This window comes from Streptopelia decaocto, assembly GCF_964273445.1.
Source record: "Streptopelia decaocto genome assembly, chromosome: 1".
Classification (NCBI taxonomy): domain Eukaryota; kingdom Metazoa; phylum Chordata; class Aves; order Columbiformes; family Columbidae; genus Streptopelia; species Streptopelia decaocto.
This window is the reverse complement of record NC_138663.1, coordinates 78,258,918-78,278,406: the sequence shown is the minus strand read 5'-3', so window position 1 is coordinate 78,278,406 and position 19,489 is coordinate 78,258,918. Positions and strand designations below refer to the sequence as shown.

The 19,489-nt window shown below is 40.9% G+C and overlaps 1 protein-coding gene across 1 annotated transcript in view; it reads left to right on the top strand.

Annotated features, from left to right (window-relative positions):
* The first annotated feature begins 18,053 nt into the window (after positions 1 to 18,053).
* Positions 18,054 to 19,489, top strand: part of SOX5 (SRY-box transcription factor 5) — a 611,279-nt gene continuing 609,843 nt past the window's right edge. The window contains exon 1 of the mRNA XM_082064631.1: positions 18,054 to 18,119. The gene's annotated coding sequence lies outside the window, so the exon portion shown is untranslated. The remainder of the gene's footprint in view (positions 18,120 to 19,489) is intronic.

Here is a 19,489-nt window from a genome sequence, read left to right as displayed (position 1 = left end):
GAGGGAACTGGGGCTGTTTAGCCTGGAGAAAAGGAGGCTGAGGGGAGATCTCATTGCTGTCTACAACTCCCTGAAAGGAGGTTGTAGCATGGAGGGTGTTGGTCTCTTCTCACAAGCAGCAAGTGATAGGATGAGAGGAAATGGACTCAAGTTGCGTGAGGGAAGGTTTAGATTGGATATTAGGAAAAAAATCTTAATGGAAAGGGCTGTCAGGCATTGGAACAGGCTGCCCAGGGAAGTGGTGGAGTCACCATCCCTGGACGTGTTTAAAGGACCCATAGATGAGGTTCTTGGGGACATGGTTTAGTGCCACTGTTAGGTTAACGGTTGGACTTGATGACCTTGAGGGTCTCTTCCAACAAAAATGATTCTATGATTGTGTGATTTCCTGATACTGTGCTGTGGTAGAATGTGGACAACTGCTCTACTTTCCCATTTTACCTTTGCACCATGTAGATGATTGTGATATGCAGGGGTGTAGCAAGTAGTGGAAAATGTCCAGGAGAAGGCACTTGGTGCACACTCTGTTCTGTGGAGATCCTGAGAGCGTTTGGTGTGCTGGTCACCACTGGGTTGCTATGAGGGCGCTGCCGCTTGCATTTGGTCCGAGATCCCCATGGTGGCAGATGGCTTCACGGTAACACTGGCAACAACAATTTCCTTGTCTCAGATCACCCCTTGCGTAGCTGCAGGATTGTGTGCTGGTTGTTCGTAGATGGCATGTAAAGAAAGGTCACAGGGAAGTTCTGATGCTGTTGATCTTTTTGTCGTCTCTCATACAAAAACATGTTTGGGCCAGAATGCATCACCGCTGGGTAAGCAGTGTGCAAATTCATTTTTCAGTTAAGCCATAAGTGGGGAAAAACAATGCACTTCCTTTTTATTTAAAGTCTAATAATTTAATGTCTACTTTCAAAGGTCTGTACTCCTTTTGTTCATACAGGAAAATGCTGTCTTTTGTGTGTGGCCCTGGGCTGGACTCCACAGCCCTTTCCAAAATGGCAAAAAATATTTGAGGGAAGGAAACCTGCATCCAAGTCCCTGTATTTCTTAGCTGAGGAACAATAATCTGGTCTGCAGCGAAAGTAGTGTTACTTGGCTTGAATGCAAAGTGATGTCTACCTCACAATTTAATAACACGGGAAAAAATATTTGTAGCCATGGCCTCCACCCTTGTTTCACTGGGAGGTGCCAGGGGATGCCCAGTGGTGGCTGGGGTGCGAGGAAGAGCAGTGGGACTGGAAGCAAGCAGTATGTGTGGGACACATGTCGGAGCAGCAAATGAAGGGAACACGCCTTGGTTGATAAAACTAAGGAGGCTGGAAGAGTTGTAGCCATCTCCTCACAGCTTCTTTGCTCCTCATCCTTCTTGTGGGAGGACTTGAGCTGTGTGCTTCATGCAGAGGCCAGTGATGCTGGAGCAAGTTGGTTGGAGGTGGGCAATGATGGAACTTATGGGGTCAGTTTTTACTTGTGCTCATCCAAAAGTGCACGTTGCTTTACAATTGATGCCATTATGTTCAGATGAGTTCAATAAGGGCTCTCAGACCACAGGCCCAATTTGTGAGGCAAGTTAAAGGAAAACACTTGTAGCTCAGAAAATAGTGTGTGGTCAGGCATATTATTATTTTCAAAATATTTTGCCTTATTTACTTAGGGATGATTACAGATAATCAAAATTTTGTAGCATTTCTCCAAGGAAAGGCATGAAAGATCAGATTTTTGAAGGAACTTGAGCGTTACTCCTGTCAGGGCTGGAAAAACTTCCATGGACATTATGGACACTACGTGCAAGTTTCTATCACACCTGTTTTGATGTCTCTGTCTCCACACCTAACCAGTGCACGCCTCATTGTGCCTTCTGTGGTGTCCCCTTCTTGTACCACATATACCTCAAGTTTTCCTTATTCTGATCTTTTGTCTGAGGTCTAGCCTGCTACAGATACTATACAACTATTGATCTGAGCTAATAGATTATTTATACTGTTTACATGTGGGTTTTTTTTCCAGAAATGTGCACAATAAGTATTCATAATTTAAAATTCTAAAGTACTTGATTACCACTTCAGATGACCCAATTGCATGCTAGATTTTTACTTCTGATACTCTGCTTGCATTCTTCTCACCTCTTTTTCATTCCCTCTCTTACTGCTGGTAATATAAATCTTGTTCAGGAGCACAGATGTTCTGCAAGTTGCTGTGCTGGAAGTTAATACTTTAAATAGTCACAGTTTGGGGGTTTTTTTCCCCCTTTCTCACCTGCACTTAATCCTGTCTTCAGTGGAGAATGAAAAGAAGTGAGAGGAACAGCAGTGCTGGTTAGCTACGTTGCAATTCCACTGCATTTTGATTAGCCTTAGGCTCAGTTTGCCTGGGTTTGTAATCCACTCATCAAGGTGGATACAAACTCAGAGAAATGAAACCCCAGCTGTGTTTTTGGAAAGGATTTTGTTCTTCTCTTTTTGTATTGGAAACCACATTCACACCATTAAGCAGTGATGATGGGAGAGGGGAGAAGAGAAGCTGCTCCCTTTTGAAACTGTGTGCATATTTTTTAGATTAATTTTTATTCTTCCATTGCTCTGTGTCTGGTAGTATAGAAAAGAGTTGCTTTTTTAAACAATATGCTTTTTTAAAAAATAAAGGTTATTATTTTTTACTTCTTAATGAATGTTACTTGATTTTAAGAATTACAGAGCTGGTTTATGGGATCTCTTGTTTTCCCTCCTGTGTTATGTCTCTGTAACTTATCTGTGAACACTTGTGAACTTTCCCTAGGATTATACCTCTTCTGGTGCAAATAGAAGAGTGGGTCACAAGCACTTCTGTCATTAATCCTCTGTTACCCTGCATTAGCATGTACAGTGCATTATGTTTCTTGTTTTTAATAATCCACTTTTTGTTGACTTCTTGATGCTCATAGAATAACAGAATATTTTAGGGACCCGTGGACAGCTTGTGGCTCAACCCTACGCTGAAAACAAGTCCAGCTTTGAAGTTAGATCCTATTTTGAAGTTAAATTACGTTGCTTGGGTCATCAGTCATGCCAAGCACCGCTGAGGATTAGGCACCAGACAGACAGAATGTCCTGAGCTGGAAGGGACCTGGAAGGATCACAGAATCACAGAAAGTTAGGCATTGGAAGGGACCTCAAAAGATCACCTAGTCCAATCCCCCTGCCGGAGCAGGAACACCTAGATGAGGTTACACAGGAAGGTGTCCAGGCGGGTTTTGAATGTCTGCAGAGTAGGAGACTCCGCAACCCCCCTGGGCAGCCTGTTCCAGTGCTCTGTTACCCTTACTGAGAAGAAGTTTCTTCTCACATTTAAGTGGAACCTCTTGTGTTCCAGTTTGAACCCATTACCCCTTGTCTTATCATTGGTTGTCACCGAGAAGAGCCTGGATCATTGAGTCCAACTCCTGTCCCTGCACAGGACAACCCCACAGTTCACACCATGTGTCTGAGGGCCTTGTCCAGTCTCTTCTTGAACACTGTCAGGCTTGGGGCCGTGACACCTCCCTGGGGAGCCTGTTCCAGTGCTCCACCACCCTCTGGGGGAAGAACCTTTTCCTAATGTCCCACCTAAACCTCCCCTGGCACAACTTCCTGACATTCCCTCGGGTTCTGTCATTGATCACTAAGTGCGAAGTTGTACGATTGAACTGATTTTCTCCACGCAGCCTGGCCGTTTGAGCTCCATCACACACACCTCAGGCGGGCACCCTGAAGCAGAGCTCCCCAGTTGCCAGAGACGCACTGGCATGCTCACTCCCTGCTTGCTGTGGGGACTCGGGGGCCAAGGGCTTCCTGCCTCTGGTCTCACAAGCCCTCTGTGGCTGATGGGGAGCGGTACCAGGCTCTGCTGGAGCGACTTCGTCGGGTAGAGACTCCACAGCTGAAAGGTACAGTCTAACTTACTTGTAGGAGGAGACTTTATTTTGAATTCAAATGTGAGTGTTTTCAGCCACACATGCATTAATATTTTCGAGCCCTGCCAAGCTCTTTTAGCTAGTTTCTCAAGTTAATTATATGTTGCAGAGTGCCTGGATCTTTTTATATTTCTTGAAAAAGTGTTTTAATTTTAAATATATTGTATGCCATTTAACTGTGTGTCTCGCGTTAAGGAAAGAGGTAAATGTGAGCAAATGATCTCCACACCATTTACCATTTTGCATTAATGCCCTCTATGAACCACACAGTATTTTTTTCAGGATGACATGTAAACGTATCCCACACTTCTGATTATGGGAGAAAGAGGAAAGAGATTGTTTCTAGTTTGTCCGTTTTAAGACAGAACAATCAGAATTAGCACCACTGGCAAACATTGTTTTTAAAATAGGGGGCTCAGTCCATAGAGGATTTGATGGGAAGTTCTTCTAATTCTTTTATTTCGGCAAGCTACAAACTTGTAACAGGAGTCCTTTTTCCAGCCTTTTCAATGAATGCTGAATGCCTGTGGACTACTTCAAAGTGTCTGTGAATGGTAGCTGGGAAAAGCAAGTGGTTCTCAATAGGCTTGAATTTGTTGTCCAGGGGTCTCAGTTTTTACTTGGAAGCTCTAAGGTTTCTACAAAGTAACGAAGGTCATAACATCTCTTGCTAGCTACTAATCTGTGTTAGAATCAATGGACTAAAAGTGAATTACTCAAACTGTACCTGTATAACCACTTTAAAGTGGCACCAGAATGGGATGTCACAGTGCAGGGCAGTCACACATCCTTTCTAGTGCTTGGAAGTTGTGTGGGGAGCCAAAGCAAGGGACTGATCCGGCTGCCAACTAATGTTTAATTAGTTTTTTAGTGACACACCCTGTCACATAAGCATCATCAACCGTCCTAATGATATTGCAGGAACACTGGGCTGAGGGACAAAGGGAGAAACAGAAAACTTTCTTTAGCAGACGCTTGCTTTTGCATTGGCTCCTGGCTGACCCTGCTTTGATCACAGCTGACCCTGCTTTGAGCAAGAGGTTAGACCAGAGGCCTGCTGAGGTCCCTCTGAACCTGAATTTTTCTGTGACCCTATGAAAGTGATTGTGAAGCTGCAGCATCTCTTTTAAATACTTCTGGGTGGATTGTTGTTGTTTGTTTGTTTGTTTTCTGACTGCAATGTCTCAAGTAGCTGGAGGAGGGAGTTTTCTGTTTGGCAGTCAGTTGGGTAAAAACATGGATTCTGCTTGTAGAATTTGCTTCTTGGAGAAAGCAGCTGTTCTGCGCATGTGAGCTGGCTCCATGTATGCTATGCCACTGCCCTCATTGCAGCTTAGTGATGTATGGGGAATGTACTGAGACTGTCACTAGTGTTGGTGTTCGACTTCGCCCATCAGGAGCTGTGAATGCAAAGACATCAGGGGAACCCCATTGTGGGGGATTATTCTGTCTTAAACAGCACAGGTATAGTTGGATCCACTTTGGGGCCAGGTATGGACTGGTACTTTTTGATGCAATGTGAAACTCTTTGCCACAGGAGGTTGTGGGTGGTCTAAAGTAGAACTGTGTTGGAAAGCAATCGGACAAGTGGATGGAAGAAAAATCTCTTGGGGCTGTTCAATACAAAGATGTAGATACAGCATGGAGGCTTTGTCTTGGGGTACTTGGGAAGTCTATGAGCTATAGGTCGCAAGGAATTGGGAAGATACACCACAAGAAGAATCGCTCTGTATCTGAGTCTCTCCTATAGTTTCTCACTGGGTATATGTTTCTGACTATCGCCAGAGAAGAGAATGTGTGGCACTTTTTTCAGACTGTGTGTGACTCTTTGTACAACCCCTTAAGTTCTTTTGAAATCTATTTTATATGGTTGTGAGAACTGGGGAGTGTAGCTGAACTGCTGATGCTCCTCTTTATGGTGAGAATTTGCCACTTGGAGTTGAAATAGCTTTGAACTACTTGGTGACTTGTACTGCCATTTTAAAAAAAAATCCCAATATGCTAAATATTACTGTTATCTTTTATTATTAGGCTTATGTTTGCAGAGCCAGCCATCATTGTAAAGCAAATCTAGACCCTGGCTGCTTAAATTAGAGCCCATTAAATGGATTACAGACTGAATATGCTATATCAGGCTGCTTACTGTTGTACTGAAGTATGTTCAGGTATGAGTACTGTTCCTCTGAGACCTCAACAAAAACTAGGTGAGACTTTGAGACTCTCCTGCTGTGTAAAACTGATCCACAAAACTGACTGTGCAGCCTGGAAATACTGATAAGGGATTAAGGATTTTGTGTTTAGATGTCATTTGTAAATAACAGGAGAAAAAAAAGTGTGGAACTAAGTATCTTTATGAATTCTCCTTTATGGTCCCCATTTAAAAATAGCTCTTACAGTATTTCTTAGGAATTAAGGGTCCAAATCTTGCAATCAGGTCTCTGTGCTTTTGCAGGACTGAAATCAGCAGGGTTCCACAGCAGCGCAGGGGTTTGTCCACCAGCATCCAGCTGCAAGCCTGGAAGCAGACTTTGTTTGTGTGTTGGTCTTAGCTGCTCTGGACAGGAGCCAGAGTTTCGCCTCCGCTTAAGAGCAAAATTGTGCTCTGACGGACCTTCTGATGGTGCAAAGAGCTGCTGGGCCATATGCTGATCCAGTAACTTTTAAACATATAGTGCAAATTAAATTGGTATCTCTAACTTACTGTCAGTACTTTGATTTTTCCTGCTGTAGCCTGGTCATACTTGCATTTAAGTTAGTGGCAAAGCTCTTCTTCACTGTGAGCAAGACCTGGTTTTAAGAGGCATCATTAGGATCGTGCATGCCTGTGCGCCGCTTTATGGGCTGTAGGATTTGCATAGCCTCGTTTGTTTAATCTTGTAGACTAGTTATGGGCTTACATTCTTTATCAATGTCTGTCTGTTTTGTTTTCTCGAAGTGATCGGCAGGCCTTTCCCAAACAACTCTGATCCTCTAATTGATCTGGTTTTGGAGCTCCCATTGAATTCAATAGATGTTCTGAGCATGGAACAATTGCAGGATCAGGATAATGCCTATTTAAGTTCAATCAAGTCGTATGAAAGTGTCTATTTTTCTCTCCCTTTCAGCAGGAAATTGATTTCATGCTTTTCAATCTCCCAGCATATTTATTAAACTATTATTTATTCATTTAGTTACTTTATTATTTAATTTTATACCAAAGTGTGGGTTTGGTCTCTGTAGAAGGAAAAGTGGGAAACATTTCTTTTTTTTTTTTTTCTCCTCAAAAAGTACTCATGTTCCTGCCTTGTTTTTAAAGTACAACACTACTGTACACCTTGGAACAACAGTGGCTAACAGCTCTTAACAATAGGAGAGGGAATAATGGCAGGGGTTGCAAAGCCATGAAGAATTTTGAAAAGCAATATTCTTCAGTGTTGGGAAAATAATAAAAGGCCGGAATGAAGCTCAATAGAAAAGCCATTACGAAGGGAGTGGGCAGAATTCTGGTTTTATGTTGCTGTCAAGGCTTTGGATTTGTTTTCTTTCCATTTGACAAATTTTATTTAGTTTAATTCGGATTATTATTATTATTTGCTTTAACTCACAGAGTTTTACTAGGTGTCATTTTAACGATGCGCAGCTGTAAATGGCTGTGTTTTACAGACTTCTTTCTTTTTCCTTTTTTTTATTTGGAGCCTTCTATATAATGAATTCTTAACCATTAATTATTGTTTAGTATTATTTACTCAGACCCAGGCTGTGCTACCAAAATAGCGACTGAGTAGCACCATATTCTGCTGTTAGCTCCGCTAACTGCTCTAGGACTGCTGACAAAGGAGGGTGGGTGCTATTGAATGTATTTAATATACTGTTCAAAAGTCCTCACTGTTAATTGAATTCCACTCTGTCTGCAGTCAGTGTTGAAATCTCCATTGACTTCCATGCCAGCAAAAGTAAATCAGCTGTAACTGCTTTTGATAACATCATCCTAGAATTTACTTTCTTACCCCTAATGAATTAAAAAGACATTCTGCTGTCATTAGTTATGGCAAAAGTATGGTTTGTAGATAGGACTGATAAGAGAAAATACATATGTTTTAAAGAGATACATAGTGGGTATTGATGCTGGAATCCAACCTTATTTCCTTTTGGTTTTGACCTGAGAAAACAATTCTGTATGATGGGGTGCTCAGGTAAAGCACAGTCCTCCTCTTCCCTTTGCCCTTCCCAAATGTAAGAGCAGCAAAGTTGGCCAATACAATTTAAAATCAACGTCATTCAGATAAATCTTTCTTCTTCCAGACATCTCATTGGTTGTTCAGCAGATGCTCAGTCAGTATGTCCAGATAGCCAGTAATTTGGTCTGCTTGAAACCTAAATACTGTGTAGTGACTACATGTGGGGAGAGCCCGCATAACTCACATTTATTTCCTCTCTATTGCTTTTCATATTTTTTCATTTCTCTCAGCAATGTCTGATAGTAAGATCCCACTGTGCATAGTGCTGGAAGTCTGGAAGGTCTGTCCTCCCAGAGACAGACTGGACATCCATTTCAGCAAAGAAAGAGTCTGAACCCCAAACTCATCCCTCAGGGTAGTTTTATGCAGACATCTTTTTTCTGTAATTTTTTTTTAGCAGTTATCAGAGGCTGTTTCTGGTCTTATTTTGTAGTAGGGAGTGGTGATTTAAAAGCGCTCATGGCTTCTCTCTGCTGTTGTGGAATTAAATACTAAAGCTCTCGTTTACCTTAGAGGCAGATGAACTGTGCCACAGGCTGAATGCCTGGCAATCCTGAGCCTAGAAGTCTAATGATGAGCTCCATATGCAATCCACCACTGCCACAGTAGAGGTTAGTCTCAAGTCTAAGCAGTGAGTACAACAGCTGCCAGATTGCTGCTCAAAAGATGCAGGTCCCCAAACAAACAGCTTATTTATTTTCTTCCATTTCCTCTTCCTTTATGCACAGGGAGGAGTTTTCTGTTTTCTTTTATGTGTCTTATTTGTTTTTGCCAAGTGCACTTAGATGAGAGAATACCTTTCCTTGCCTTTGCTGGCTATCAGTGTTCTGGAAAAATGAACATAAAAGGCATTTGGACGATCTTTCACGTCCAGAGGTTGGAATTTCAAATAATTGTACTTGAAAATCTTGCTTACATTTTGAATTAAGTTTACGTTTTTCCTCTTGCCTTTTTTTTTTTTTTTTTTAATTAAGAATTGTTAGACTAACATGTTTCTTGAAAGTTCTTTTATCGCTGGGAAAAAGAAATGTTTTCAGTTTTTAAATCTAATTGAAGACTGGCATATCCTTTTTCTTTCCTTTTTTAAACTCTCCAAACATGTACTTTTCAGATTCCTTCTTAGCTGTCTAAATTTCCCCTATGCCCTTTCTGGTTGACTTTGTTAGTGTGGTACATTCCTTTTATGGAGTTCTACATGTTTCATTTTTTGTCCTTCAGTGGATTCTTCAGATGGGATTCTTGGCTGCCTACATCCATCTCAGTCTGGGTACCAGTGTGTGTTATCTTCTCCTTATGGGAAACTGGGCTTGTGTCCTTTGTCCCTTAGGGAGTCAACATGGAGAATCACGGTACAAAGTCGTCCCTTGCTTTAGCCAGAGCTGCTAATGAAAGCGAGCCAGAGGAAGCTTTACATGTTGTGGTACTTGATAGCACTGGGCATTTGTCTGAATTTCTCAGCTGAGTGGGTGATGTACCGTGTTCCTGGGACTCTACTCTTGTCATGTGCTTCAGCCTCTCAAAAGTTTTGTCTGCAGTGGTGCTTCTGTATGTACTTCTTCCCTTTAAGGAAAGTGAAAGCATCCAAATTATCAGGTTCATCAACACATGCTTTAAATTCTAGATGAGCTTAACAGGAATAACGGGTCCTTTTAATCTACCGGAGCAATGGGTGATTCGATTACAAAACTGGAAACCAGCAAAAAGGCTGGAACAATCAGGTACATCTCTAGATTGTATTCACAGCCATCTCTTTTGTTGCAATAGTACCCAAGGTGTTGTGAGGACCTGCAGCCTAACCCACGTCTGTACTGCTAGCCCTGAAAAATTCTCTTGTATTACATCTTTGCTGTGCTTTCACATCACACAGGATCACCTTTCACGGCTCTTTCTGCAGAGGGCTCTGCAGGGATCGGACTGCTGTTCAGTGGAGACGAAGCAAGTGGTGTCTCTGCTTTCCCTGTCCTGTGGGCTGCTTTGAGTTTATGGTCCCTCCGTGGTCTTTAACCAGTGCACTAATCCCAGCTGGAAGAGTTTACTTGCTGTTTGCAGCATGTTCTTTAAGGTATTTTCCAACCAAAATGATTGTATGATTCTGTGTTTGGAAAAAGTATTCGTTGCACATACAGGTTAGATTTTCATAGGGATCTTGTGTTTCCTGATAAGGTACAAATTATAGACTTTGTACACATAATGTATTGCCTCTCTGCCTTTCTTCAATCCAACCTCCTTCCTCGTCTTTTTTCCTTTCCTTTCATTACTATCATGTGTCAACTGCGTAGTGTAGCAATAGCTGTATATAATGCATTGTTTCAAAGCATTTAACTTGTTGCAGAGAGTAGGATAAAAAAAAGCTATAAACACATTCCAAGCTTGGTCATGTTTGAATGCAGTCCTCGACAGTATCACGGAAGGGCAGGTCCCGCAAAATAGCGCAAAGAAGAGTATATTTTGCCACAGGAAAATTCTTGCAAAGCAAAGCCAACCTACGTGAAATATTCTTGATAGCTGTTTCTGTGTTTTAGATTAAATTAATAGGCCAAAATTGGAAACCTCATTTCATGTCACAAAAATTTTTCATTGCAACATCAATTGTGTATCATGCCTTCTAATCCAGTTATGACTATTCTTCATATTTCAGTCCAGCATGATTCACTACAGCGTGAATCCAAAACCAGAGATGAAATCGTAGAGCCATCACTGAAAGCTAGGGTTACTCCTGTAATTTACGGCTTGGGTTTTTCTTTTGCCAAGATTATTCTGTTTTCTGTCTTCGTCTCTCTCACAGGTTTACTTTTACATTTAAGTAAATTGTTATTCTGCTCTGCCTACCTCAAGCATTACAGGAAAACTTAGCTTGGGTTTTTAATACATTGAAATGACTGATTCTTAATCTAATTGCAATTTGTTTAACTTTATGTTCAGTTTAGAGCTTTGAACTTCTTGTAAAACACCATATAAAGTACTGAGTGTTCTTGTACTTCCTAATTCTGTCTGGCATTTACAACAATTCTTTCACTATCTGTGGGGCTATGGCTCCCAGCTCTGCCAAGACGGGCTTGGAGTCTGATCCGCTCCATTGCTATGAATAGGACTCTGTCCATGGGCTTCAGTGGGAGTTGATTCAGACTCTTTATTCCTTCACCTTTACAAACCGAATTCTAGGCTACTCTCCATGGTAAAAATCTTGGCAGTACTGAAGTGAATGGGATATTTGCTGTGAAATTCAAAGAACCCAGGATTTCAGCTAGAACATTTAATATCTCACAATTTAAAATAACCTATTTTCAGCTCTTCAATTTGACTTGGACATTCAGCTTTGAAACAGACACAGGAGATTAAGGTGAAATAAAATTTCCATACTGAAGCTTGATTAAGGTCGGAGTTAATATTAGATACTTGGTGTTTTCTACAGCTGTGTAGGACAGAATTTAGTAAAGTCTGTAATTTTTCCATTAAAGGAAATCCTGCGACATGTCTCAGTCAAGGGGCTACCACCCAAGTGGTAACTCTGACTTTAAATCTTGTTGTGACTTTAAACACTTGGTTTTGACTAATAAAAGTGCAGATACTCATTGCAAAAAGGAAACAAACAGTGTGTGGGTGGATAAATCTAATTGTAGGTTTGTTTATTTATATGTATTTTACAGGACAGTATTTCATAGATTTGTGAGCCAGCCAATGAACCCTGAAAAGTCTGATAATGCCTGCTCTTCTAGAGGTTTTGTGGGGGCCCTGTGAGATTTTCCATCTGTGAGCTGAATACTTCTCTTGTAGTATTAATACTTGCCACCAAATGCAAAATCAAAGTAGGAATCACAATTATACAGGACTTGAGGTAGATATGGTATGTTGCTTAAATCTCCCACCCTCAACCGTAGCACCTTTTTTTTTTAAGTGTATGGCTAATTTTAAATATAGTTGGATTTCCCATCGCCTTCCAAGAGGATGTATTATATAGACACATAACTGGTTTACTCTTGGATCCTTACATTAAGGGAAATAAATACTAAATTTGGTAGGAATCATAATCTTCTCTATATTGTTACTATATTTTTCTTTACAAATATTTCCAACCAACTGAAAAAGAAAAAAGGCATCCAGGAAATTCTTTAGTGTAGTTAAAGCATCTAATGTGGAAATTCACACATAAGATCTGTGTATAAAAATATGTATTAGAATGTGTGCCTGTGCATATTTTTATTTATTACATTAGTGTACACATATGAAAGTCCCCACTTAGAATTTAAGAAAGGCCAAGGTTGCTCTATATTTCATAATGGTTTAATTTTTAATTTTTTAAAATCCTTTTAACAATTACCAAGTAACTAAAATCTTAAACTGTTTCTGTCTGCCCCAAGGGTTTTTTCTGCTCCTCTATGTGTTGAAGGGAAATCTGAGCTTAGGAACACTAAAGAGGAAAAACATGTCTCATCTACTTGTCACGGCATCTATACTTTGCCATTTTTTTGCCACCCAAGTGTGACAGGGCAGCACATAAATGTGTGAAGTCTGTCACAAATGGCAGCCAGAGCTGGGAATTCAGGAAAATGAGCTTTGCCTTTTTGAGGCTTTTGCATTTAAATCCTGCAAAGTGCTGAGTGCCTCCTGAAAGGTTATGCTAAGCCTGCTCAGCGTTAGTTCACGGGGAAGCGTTCAACTTGCAGGATTCAGCCTGGAAAAGGCTTATCTTCTACATGGAGCCCTGTGGGGGATGCGTGGGGTAGGAGCACACATGTTGCCTGTACTGTCATGTGTCTCATGTGTGTGATGTATTGTACGTCAGAAATCTCAGGTGTGTCTCAGAAGCACAGGAGTGACAGCTGTGGAGACAGAAAGCAGAGGAGAGCGGCAGCAATGCAGGCAGCAGGGGCGCAGCCTCACCCAGCGCAGCAGGATTGTCTCCTTGGAAGCGAAAAGGTGTTTACAGTTCCACGAAGCGTGTATCATATTTCCTGCTTCTGAAGTGCTGTTTAGTGTCTTTTTGTGTCCAACATCTGCAGGAGCTCACAGTGTGCTCAGACTGAAGAGGCTTGAGGTTAATGTGACAACAGCAAGGAGGACGAGGCCACCACATTGATCACTGGCACTTAAGAGCATCTGTGCACTAGTGAAGATGGGCTGTGTTTTAAATTATTACATGAGGCTCCAGGTGTTTTGCCAGTCTGCAACCATTCAGAGCCTTGAACTCCATATTGAAATCCATCTAAATATCTGTCTCCCTCTCTGTGTGGCTTATCATACATGCATGCATTTACTTTTTCTATTTCATCGGCAGCGCCTTAGCAACAATGATGCTCCCCCACTTACAGCCGGGCCCTTCTGAGACAAGCAGCTAGATGTGACCCCAGGAGGCTCTGTTTAGGCAGGAAAACAGCATTGTCGTAGGTTTTTGAAACAAGAACTGACCATATCACCATGTCCGACCTTCTAGAGCACATGGCAGTAGGTGCTTCTTTTCTTTTGTGAGGCGAGGGTAGGTTTGAAAGGGGCACCTTTCACTTGGAGGGTGGTTTGGGAACCAGTCATACCAGCAAGGTGCTTGTCTTGGGTGTCTGGCAGGATGGGCAGCGCGAGGGATGAGCATCACGAGGTGTGGAGTGGGCACGTTAACTTCGCTGTCTGTGCTGTCTTCTGTGGTGAGGTATTTCATGTGGAAGGGAGGAAGGGTTCGCAGGAGGAGGGAGGGGGGAGAGTGAAATGCAGACATCACCACTATCCTCAGTAAGAGATTTAGATCTCTGTGTTGGCATAAAAAGGTCATTTTGGGCCTGAGGGTTTTGACATTGTTCCTTTAAGTTAGACCCACAACGTAAACTATTTTCAACACTTGCCATGAAGAACAAATGACCTTTAGTAACTTGCCCAGAAGACAAATGGTACGTTAACACAATAAATATACTTTGCTAGTATCGTGCTTCTTGCTTTAATTTTCAATTAGAAATGTTACCTTTCCTTCTGCCTTTTATACAAAGGGATGCACTTCCATGCTTTGATTTTGTAACAGAGATTTCTTTGCCCTGTGTGGGATTAGTAATATTCACTGATCATTACTGGCTATACAGTAAATTTCTTTTTGTTCAGGGGCAGCATTTTGTACTCATCTGCTCAAAGTAGGCTGCGTGAAGGGTATCTGTGAGGAAAGGAGGGGACAGTTAATGAGCATCACCAGAGCAAGGAAAGGGAGTCAAAGGGACAAACAACTAAGAGCTGGTGCTGGTAAGTATATACCTTCTGTTTGACTGAGCTTTGGTAGCATGTAAAGTGAGAAACAAAACTGGAATTTAAAGGTGAAATTATTTCAATTTACACCAGTAAAGGTAGGAGGTATGTTGACTTCTGTTCAAGGAAAAGAAAGGCGGGCACTCTTCTCTGTGCTCATTTTTATTTCAGTTGAAGTTTCCAGGCTGGGTTCTTACGAAGCTTGCTCCAGAGAGCTGGGTAAAGTTTTGTCAAAGGGGTGACAGAAAAGATGTCACTGTCACACAAGCAATTAATGCCTGGAAGAAGGGAGAGAGTTTTGGTGGTGGGAAGGTGGTAGATCAAGGGATGGCACAGTGGCAAGGAAATATTTAGAAAAAGGAGAGTGATTAGTCATCCACGGGAATCACAGATACAGTTCCCTTAAAAATAATAGAGTTTGGAAGGTAGGAAGATTCAACATGTAATGTGGAGGCTCATTTGGCATTCCTTAAATGTTAGTTAATTATTTCTAGGGCTGACACAGTGCTCTTCTTCCCAGCGGGATCCAGAACACTTTAAACAAAAGTAGATTTTTCAGTTTGCTGATTGATTTGAGATCTACAGTTATTTCACATCAAATAAAGACATTTTGGAGAAGGTTGATTGTGGTGTTTTGGTTTTGGGGTTTTTTTTTTTGGAGGTGGGGTGAAGATCTTTTGTTTCAGCTGAACGGAAGTTATTTTACAGAACCAAAAATGAAAGCTTTCTTTTGTGTTTATGATCATAAATCCTTTGGAATGTTACTGAGGGTGTGTTTAAGTCAAGATTTTTTAAGCCGAGCCTCTGGAAATGAAAAATTGCAATATTTTAAGTTTAAATAGCCCTTTTACATCTCCAGAAATGTTTGTTTCTTCTTTTTGCATTAGACTGCCAACTGATTCTGAGTTTATTTTATACATAAATTAGTCAACCAATTTTTTTTTTCTTAATCAGCTGTAATAGTCTATTTTTTTTTTCCCCAGCTATATGTTTATGCCCTTTTATGATATTTGAAGTGAGACTTAAATAGAGCTGGAGAAGTGTGCTGCTCTGAGGCAGTTTTGTTAGGGCAAAGCTGAGCTGGGTAGAAGGAGCTTGATGTGGAAGGAAGCAAGGAATGAAAGAACAGAAAATGAGCGAAAACTGAAAAGAGATGGACAATGTGAGTCATGGTGACAGTTACTCCCCAGAGTAAAAAATAGGAGCAAGGAAATGAAGATTAGTGATACAAACATGAAAAGGGGAGTCTAGAGAGAAAAAAAAATAACAAACTGACTAAAAAAGACAAAAATAGGACACTCCACCTTTATTTTAGTGAATACTTTAATTCTCCATTTTCCTGAAAAATGCCATATATTTTTGCATTTGGAAAGGAGGATAGGATGCCTATTTTTAGGAATTACTAATGTTTCTGTAACTAGCGAAAATATAAAAACACAACAATGTAGAAGTTAGTACAACTTAAAGTAGTTTTGAAAAACAAGACCTTAGTAGTACCTAAATTTTGAGGTTGTTGTACTGCTGAAGGGACAACATGAGGCCTCTATTGCTTACATTTCATGTGAATGTTAAAAACGTAATCCTGCAAACACAAGTCATCAGCATTTTTTTTCTTTTAGTGGAAACTGATACTTCTGTGTAATCAGGTGACTCCAGAAACTAAGGGCTCAAGAAAAGACTGAGTCTTGCTACACCTGTGATAAAAAAATAACAAAAGTTGCATGTGCTTTTTTTTTTATGCTGGTCTTTAGCCTCAGGAGGGAATTTACCCTTGAAAGCTCTTGTTGAGTGATTTTTCTTCAGACCTCACAACTGTGTGTGCCTGGTTCCCAGGTTAGGGAGCCCAGCTTCCATTTATTTAGTAGACAAGACTACTGGAAACTGAAAATTCCTTCCGGTGATCCTCAGTCTTCTCCTTCTCTCTTTTTTTAATGTTTTACTCAAAAGTAATCAGCTAAAATGGGCTACTCATCTTACTGCCCGTCCCAGAATCCCTGAGGTAGGCTTTGGTGCTCTCTCTCTTTGGATTGTTCATCTTATAGAACACTGGGAGCCTTGAGGATATGTTTGACAAGCAGCCACAGTCAAGCGCTCTGTAAGAAGGGGGAAGGAAAAAGAAAAGGCCTGGGTCAGCAGTGCAAACGGGGAAATGACACCAACATGGTGGTGAGACTGAGGATTTCTGCTTCGCTGGTGATTTCTGACTTTCTTTTTAAATGGGTTTTAGATGTGGTTTTTCAAATGAGCTCTTTGAAGTAGAGACAAGGCTATGCAAATTTTTTTTACAAGAAAAAATACGAGGGAAAATTAAAATGATCCTCACTCTCACTCCCCTCCGGTCTCCCTCTTTCTTTCCCTGACATGGTGCATAGAGGGCCACGTGGTTATTGATTAGTATGTCCATGGTCCAACTGCATCCAAGCTATAAAGAAGGTCTATTGCAGTTACCTGGGTAGAGAACAAATTTCATTGCTCTTACAAGCACCCCACTACCACATTAGGTCAGTGCTTCTGTGTTCTTTTCTTTTTTAATGACATATTGGGTCACGATTCTCATCCCATGTCACTGATGTCACTGAGTATTTTCTTACCTAGTGAAATGGGAATGGGTGTCAGATATTCTATGGATTTGTTCTTGCCTGAGCAACACAAGGCATATAAATGGTCATGAGCCTGTTCATGGCCTCAGAGTCACAAGTTCTTGTTCTTAGGAATCGGTTTTCATACAGCACACGTTTGAATGTCTTCATTAAATTTAGCTTTACACCTCTGTAATTTTACCTCAAAATCTGCAATTCCTGCTTTTCTTAATGGTCACTTGAGTTATTTTAAGCCCTCAATTTTAGATGATAATGCTGGGTAGCAGTAACTTAGGTAAAAACAGTATTACTTTTGTTTTGTGAAAAGTTTATGGAAGTTTTAAGGAGAGGTAAAGCCTTGTGTATTAAAATTAATTTTCCTTCACGAGTAATAAATTAAGAAACCTTAGGTACAAGTACAATATAAACATTTAGAAATTTGATTTATAGGTGAAAATTCAGGAAAAAAAAAGTCTGTGTATGTTCATGAACTTGTGGAGCGGGTATCTCTTTAAAGTACTGTAGGAAAAGTCAGGTTGGCAGCTCCACCTCTGGAACGACCTAGGATCCCATTGGACTCAAAACTGAAGAAAGCTGACACAAGACAGAGTGTTGCCAGGAGAAGAACAGGTTTTTCTCAGAAATATCTGAATGACTGAGTATGTAAAAGCAAGCAGAGACAGCAAGAAGACTAAAGAAAAAGAAAAACCATGGGAGTATGGGCATTGTCTGTGAACTGGACAAAAACCTGATGGAACAGTCTCAACAGTGGAGTAGTTGGGGTAGTTGGACCTGTGACCTACAAAGAGTCACCATGTCATTTGGCATACTGGGAGTAAGCCAGGGTTTGGGGATAGCAGCAAGAGGGTAATGTGGAAGCTTGTGTGTCAGCAGGAGATTTATGTTAATTAAGAGGTTTCAGGTGTTTGTTGATGATGGGAAGAAGCTGAAAGTGGGTGATATTTGTTTAGTAGAAATACTGGAAGTGTGTCAAAGTTTTGAGTTTGAGGAAAGGGAAGTCAGTGGCAGGAAAGCAGATTCGGGACGAGCACTTAGGAGAAGTTGGAGCTTTGTTCTTCACCATGAGTTGACCTTCTGAGGGAAACAGGACAAATCCAGTCCTTCCAGATCCAGTTTGGTTGTGCCAGCAGAGAAGAATAAGATGGAATGAAGGTAGGTAATGAGACTGCCACCTTGACTCTAAAGGTTTGAAAGTGAGACTGCTCTTCTGAGAGGAAGTCAATCAAAATGTTTATCAGCCTAATACGTTTTCCAAGTTCTATACTTTACATAAATTCCATAGAATTTTTTAAGTGCCTAAATTAGAAATAAATAATATATTAATAATATTACTCAGTCTCATCGCCTGAAGTGTAAGTCTGGTGTCCAGTCATAAAGGTAGTCAACAGTAGTGTGGAGATAAGCAGTAAGGAACCCAAAAAGGCAGGAGTGTATGGCAGGAACTGCAAAGCCATCAAAGTCACCTTTCAGTGTAGGAGAATGTCATCTTGGGGAGTCTGTATCTGTTTAAGTAGAGTCACGGTAGAAAATCTGTACTATCAAAGTTAATTGTTGCTCTACAGTAGCACTTTATTACGTTTTAGTTTTACTTAGTCATTGTCCAAACGGAATTAAGATACTAGTTCAGTAAATATTTCAAATTCCTCTGAAATTGAAACAATTTCATTTTTTACTAGATTTGTTCACAAATTCATTCTCCTGACTTCTCCTTGGTGCATTAATTATTAAGTTGTGAGGTCTGTTTTTGTTGATGGCTTCTTTAGCTTTAATTATTTCCTTTCACTCAATTTTCTACATGGAGAACTTTGCTGGTGTGGCTCTGCGGCCCTGCTAGGCAAAAAGCCATCATTGTTGTATTGCTGGAGGACTAAACACACACAGAAACTGGGCTGCTCTCATCCAGGTAAAGAGGAGTCTTGAACAAGAGCGGGTGTTGTGACCTAACAGCTGCTTTGCCTGCAAAAACATCTTCCCCCACTAAACCTTTATTAAGAGTTGAGTAGCTTCATCAGTGGGAGTAATAGTAGGAGGAGGCCTGATGTAAACAAAGCACTGGTGGCTGTGTGGGGATTTTATCACAAGGGCATCTGAACCTGTTCTGAACAAGGATAGGTATATATATATATATATGTATGTAAAAGCAATGCCATCATTTCTACCATGGGGGGAACAGAAGTGTTTTTTATTGTAGTGGGAAATGACAGAGAAAATGAGTTGGTGTCATGTAAAGGAGCAGTGGCTTCCCATCCTCTCCATGTGTAGACTCTGTAGTCCTCTCTTTGCCTTGATTTCCCAGCTGATAACATCAGGTTATTCCTTACAGGGGTACAGGATGAGGCTCACAAGTAGTTATTTTTGAACTTGAAATGTCCAAAAATGATGGAAGTAGGGAGGATTGTTACTGTTTCCCATTTAGCATAAAGCTGAAATGCCAAGAGGCTAAAGCTCCGTCAACCAGCCAGCCTCAAGCCCCAGTTTGACTGCAGAGGAAATCTATTACTCATTTCCTGCCCTTACTTAAA